The following is a 6350-nucleotide window of genomic DNA, read 5'->3' as shown; positions in this document are numbered from 1 at the left end:
TCTCTCTTTCTCTCTCTCCCGCCCCTCCTCTCAGCTGGTGACATCACAGAGCCGTTGCAGGCATGCTGAGTGTTTATGTGCACTGCTGTAGTTTCCTGGAACACGGGGCAGATTCACAGAAGCTCCAAGACTCCCTCTCCCTCTCTCTTATTAGCACACTACTCTGCTGTTTACATAGAGCGGAACGGTGACCACCCACTTTTTTAGCGGCTTTAGTTCGGGAAGTATTTTTCCCATTAATTTTCTCTAAAGAAAATCTGAAATAAAGAGCTCTAAAACAAACCAGCAAGCTCTGAGGTGAATCACAACATTACATGTGGTTCAAAGGAAAAAGTGTTTGATCTGGGGTAAAAAAAAAAAAAAAAGTGTTTGATATCTTAATTAGTGTCGACCGATATTGTTTTTTTGACAGCCGATGCCGATATCTTGGAAAGCAGTGTGGCCGATGGCCGATATACTTGTATTTATTTTAATTAATATTTAAGAAGTTTGAAATCATTTGAAAATGGATTAAAAAATTAATTTGTAAAATAAACATACAAATACTTTAGATGACAAAGTATTTTCCACAAATAAATAAATATTCAATAAAAATATAATTAAAAAGGAAGTAAACTGTAACCAACAGAGCACTCAGTATTCTGGGAAGTTTGTGTGCATTGGGAATCATATTTTTTCAAATAAAGCCAAGGTAACACTCATTTTACATACAGCACGCAGTGAAAATGACATGAATATGACGGTGGGCAAATGCATAAAGCACAGCATAATTTGAAATCACGAATTTAATGTTTGAAGCATTCAATTTGCATGGACTTATAATACTTTTTGTATACATTTGAATTCCTTTGTTTAACAGTTCTATCAAATTATTAGACAGACTTCTATTCGTATTAGACAGAACTGTTAACGATGACGGCAAACAAGAGGGAGAATGTGAGCACTGTGTGCTCAGGCGCTGCCGCTCTCAGCGCAGTCAAAATAAAAGTCCCACCTCGAACGCATCGGCCAAACAGGAAAACTTATCGGCCGATGCCGATATTTGAAAAATGTAAAATATCCACTAATCTTAATTCATTGAGTAAATGAACTACTCAACACATAAAGCATTGTGGAAAACATGAGGGAATCAGAAATAATGCTATAAATTAAAAAAATATTGACAAGTGTAAGTTTTTAGAATATAATCCAAAAAGTAAAATAAAATTAGTTATTAATTATTAAAACCTTAAAGATTTAAAATATAGTTTAGGAATTAAAATGAAGATAAAATGTAGGTTTAGAGCCAAACTTTCAAAAACATATTGTAGAGTTCACATTGAAAATGGTTTTTGGCAGTAATTTTTCACCAGTTTGAACAGAAAGAAAACTGGCAGCGGCTATTTGCACTAAGAATAGCAATAAGTGTGTGTGTGTGTGTGTGTGTTAAAAAAAACAAACAAACTGAGCTCATGGTAGGTCTGTCGTGAGCAGTTTATACTTTGTTAATTTCTCTGATTTCTCTTTCGCTAATACATTTTTACTTTACAGATGTAAAGATCTGTAAAGATTTTTACTTTACAGATTCTATCACTGCGCTCTATAGAATCTTGAAAATCTCAAAACATCTGAAAGAAAGTCTTAGGGATGACCAGAGGTGTTAACAATTTTTACTTTTTAGGTGAACTACCTGATTCAGTAAAAAAGTAGAACATTTGAAGTCGATTTTTTTTATTTAAGATACGTACATAGAATATGTAGAAATTATAGTGCTGTCAAACGATTAATCGCGATTAATCACATCCAAAATAAAAGGTTTTGTTTACATAATATATGTGTGTGTACTGTGTATATTTATTATGTATATATAAATACAAACACATGCATGTATATATTGAAGATAAATGTTGTTTATAGTGTTGTCAAAAGACCCGGTACTTCGGTAAAGCAGACAAACTGACCAACACTTTCATGAAAACCTGTCATAAATGTTGTATGCACCTGGCAAACTCAACTATTTGTATTACAGTCTAGTCCACTGATCTATATATAATGTTCTCTATTATAGATCAGTGGTCTAGTCTAGTCCACCTTAATTAAATGTAAACAGGTATGCACTGATGTGCTACTACAGGTATTTTGAACAATGCAACTTGTACTTGTACAAAAAAGTTGTGCAGAACCTTCACCAATTGGGGCATTTGAAAGTAAATTACTGTTAAATTTAAAATAAATAAAACAGTCTTATATTAAAATAAAAATGTTACATTTAAATTAAAAATAACATGTACTCTTAAAAATAAACAATATGCTACAACAGGTATACTATGCACTGCTGTGCTCTTAAGAGTATTTTATGTAAGGAATAATTGACGACGGGCCGATAAATTATTAGAAAAATAATGCACACCCGAGGTGGTGATGCGGCCACGATGCGAAGCAGAGTTAATTTCTTCCGTATCTCATCCAACGCCTCCGTTGCTAATTCCAAAATGTAATTTTAGACCTAGTAACGGAGGCTTGAGCCATGATAACAGACTAATGCAGACATTAATGAAGTTATTAGACAGACAGAGAGAAAGAGAGAGCGCGTGTATATTACCTCTCTGAGTCTGTGTGTCTCTCAAAATTGTTCGGCAGCAGCGTCTCTACTAACAGTGAAACTTTAAGTTCATTTTCTTCATGAACAGCGCCGTTGTTACTTCGCTTGTGAGAAATATCATGTAGCTTTTAAAATAAAATCGCCAGAGTAGCGATAACAACGTTAGCGTGTATGTTTCTGTACTGTAAGTTATGTATGTGCATCTGAGGGAGAGAGAACGGGAGAGATAGAGTATGTGCTTTACCTACATAATAAAACGTAATTATGTGGCAAAACACGTAAATTATGTCGTTTTTATCATATTGCTTACTATATTTATTTGTCTGGCCAGTGTTGTTATGGGTTTTGGTTATTGTGCTGTTGTAAGACCTTTGAAATAACAGAAATCATTTGGCGAAGTGATATGGACATGTAATGCGGTCCAGAGATGCCTGGAACTACGTTCGCTGTGCGGGATAATCAATGACTGCATTAAAAGGATTTTAGAAAAAACTCAACACCACCATCTAGTGGACTGTAAAGAAATTGATTTTATTACTCTACCAAATAGTATCATAAAAGATCGATACTTGGCGTCCGTGTATCGATACAGTATTGTTGCGGAAAATATCACGATACTATGCTGTATCGATTTTTCCCCCCACCCCTAATGTTTAATGAGTGTGATTTTTACTTTCTAAATTCTACTGTTGTGCTCTATATATAACATCTGAACGTAAGTCATAGTGGTCTGAAATAACAAGTTTCATTGTTGAGTGAACTATCCCTTTAAAAAACTTTTTATGAGACTAGGAATGTGAAAAAGCAGCGTGAACACACATCTCATCTGACTACTCATTTAACATTCCCATTCCCAGCAGACTTTATCCAGAGCTCATTTGCAGTTCCTCTTGAGTCTTTCATTTTATTGATCGATTGACTCATCGGACAGGAATATCTTGATGATCATGAGCTCAAACGCTGCGTAGCCATCGATCTTCTCCAGCACATTGTTCAGGGAAATCCCATAACACTTCAAACCTTAAGCTATTTATTTCACAATCGAAAAACAAACACAAGTAGAGAGCTAATATAATAACGTAATGACATATTTGGCATGAGTATCCTAGTTGGTTTGTCACCTAATTAATCTGGAAGGACTTAGGTCGCCATTTTTGGGAAGAAAAAACACCACGAATGATTAGCTCTTTCGTGTTTGAATAATTGAAGGTAGTAAGAAAGCTGGAGAGCGAGGTGCTTCAGTAAAATCATAAATGAGAACATTAGAGGCGTGATGGATGGAGCGTCGTTGCGATTTTGAGCGGCAGACTCCATCATGTGACACCACACACGCCCCATCCATGAACATGCTATTTTTTTGGAAGACTGTGTGTTTCCAAAAGGTTCGAAAGAAGTGAAGAGGAGGTCCATCTTCACGGGATAGCCTGCCTGACAGGTCACGTTGGTAAAGCCTGGCGCTTAACAAAGCAGAAAATCAATGGCACATTTACTTCGGCTCAATGTTAATCAATAAGCAGTGTGTACAGATACGGGCACAGAAAGACCAAGAGACAGGGAGAGAAAGAGAGCCCTGAAATATTTATCCTACAGATCCCTTTCATACAGTGACGCCAAGCAAACAATACCACACGGCCAACACCCAAACGAAGTGCTGCTGGATCCTTTACAAAGAGCCTGGAGCATTAAAACTCAGCTCAATCCCAACTCACATAAACAAACACGCACTAAGATAAATCTTTTCCACATCACAAAACATGTAATGTAATCTTCTGATTAGTCAGAGCACTTTAGCGCAAGGGACAGTGTAGTATAAATTAGGGATTGCCAGTATAGCTTATGGCACAGTAACGGTACATATCACAAAATAGTTATTTTTGTTGGTTTATTTATTTTACTTCTGCTCATATGCAGGAAATATGAGCTGATTCTTTTTAGGGAAATTAAAGTGCCCCTATTATGCCATTTCCATTATTGCCTTTCATGCAGTGTGTAATGTAGCTGTATGTGAATGTAAACGATCTGCAAAGTTGTAAAGCTGAAAGTGCACGATAAATAAAGTTACTGTCTCCCAAAATAAAGAATCGACTCTGTACAGCTGAAACGAGTCATTAGTAATTCGAATCCCACTTCCGTGACGGCTACACGTCACAGGGAAACACAATTGCATAATGCACGCCTATGTTCTACGTTGGCCGGCCGCGAACAACTTGACCCCGCCCACAAACACACCATTCTACTGACGACTGCTTCTCTAATCTCGGGGAGTTCAATGCGGGATTCACAAAACGCTTGCTGAAAGATGGATCAGTATCCTGTTTATTTGGACTAGCTGATCCACTGAATCACAACCTGTAAGTATGATAAATAATAGATGTTTATATTTTCTATAGAGCGCTCAAAATACAGAACTATTGAAATAGGCGTATCGTTTCCGACACGCGCTGTGCGCCGTAGACCAATCACAACAGACTAGGCCATCTGACCAATCAGAGCAGAGAAGGCTCACGGAAAGGAGGGGTTTAGAGAGACTTAATCTTAGAACTGCTTTGAACGAATCGTTTGAGAATCACTGAAAAATAAGGTGATATTAAAGAAAACTAAAGCGTTTTTTGACCTTGCATGCATGTAATCCTATTGTAGGAGACTCCCAAAACAATATTAGGAACCGTAAAAATGGCATAATAGGGGCACTTTAAGACATTTAGCCCAGCCAGTCTAGATTGATTCCAGAAAGAATGACTGTTAAGAACTGATTCTTTTTAGTGGAACAAAAACAAACCTAACCAGTGCAGTTTGAATAAAAAAAAAAACGATTCGTATAAACCGATTCTTTTTAGTTAACAAAAACGTACAGCCCAATCAGTCTAGTTTGATTCGAGAAAGAATGATTTTTAAGAACTGATTTGTTTTTGTTAAACAAAACATATAGGCGAACAGTATAATTTGTTCAGTATCAGTTATTGTAAATGAAATGATCACAGATAATAGTTTTGATCTTGCTATAAGTTTGATTGCATCATATAATAATTGCTGTTAATAGTGTTCATCGTCTGTTTGATTACGTCTTTAATTTATTTTTCCGTACATTTCTGCCATATGTACATTAACTGACAGTCACCACTGATAAGCTACCACTAAATATTGTAGAAACTTTATTTGCTGTAAAGTTGCTTTGCAACGCTTTGTATCGTGAAAAGCGCAATACAAATAAACTTGAATTTAATTGAATTTGATTCTAGTGAGACTGATTCTTAAAAACAGATTATTTTTAGTGGAACAAAAACATTCAGCCTAACCAGTGCAGTTTGATCAAAAAACTGATTCGTATGAACTGATTCTTTTTAGGTAACAAAAACATACAGTCCAAACAGTCTAGTTTGAATCGAGAACAAATGATTCTTAATAACTGATTCTTTTTTGTTAAACAAAACCATACAGGCCAACCAGTGCAATTTGATTCTAAAGAGAATGATTCTTAAGAACTGATTCTTTTTAGTGAATCAAAAACATACAATCCAGTCGGTGCAATTTGATTAAAAAACAAAAAGATGGACATATGGACATAGAGCCCAACCAGTACTGTTTGTTTCCAGAAAGAATAATTCTTAAGATTCTTTAAGGAAGAAAAAAAAATACAGACCAACCAGTGCAATTTGATTCCAGAAATATTCTTAAAGGGGTCATAGGATGCTACATGCACTTTTACAAGTTGTTTGAACTGAAATGTGTGTTGGCAGTGTGTGTACACAACCACCCTATAATGATAAAA

The 6350-nt window shown here is 35.8% G+C and overlaps 1 protein-coding gene across 2 annotated transcripts in view; it reads right to left on the bottom strand.

Moving 5' to 3' along the window:
- The window catches only part of hdac4 (histone deacetylase 4), a 260575-nt gene that overhangs the window by 124966 nt on the left and 129259 nt on the right, over positions 1-6350 (bottom strand). The gene's annotated exons all lie outside the window — the stretch shown is intronic.

This window comes from Sinocyclocheilus anshuiensis, unplaced genomic scaffold, assembly GCF_001515605.1.
Source record: "Sinocyclocheilus anshuiensis isolate Anshui unplaced genomic scaffold, SAMN03320099.WGS_v1.1 scaffold1002, whole genome shotgun sequence".
NCBI classification, from domain to species: Eukaryota; Metazoa; Chordata; class Actinopteri; order Cypriniformes; family Cyprinidae; genus Sinocyclocheilus; species Sinocyclocheilus anshuiensis.
This window is presented reverse-complemented; position numbering and strand designations above follow the sequence as displayed.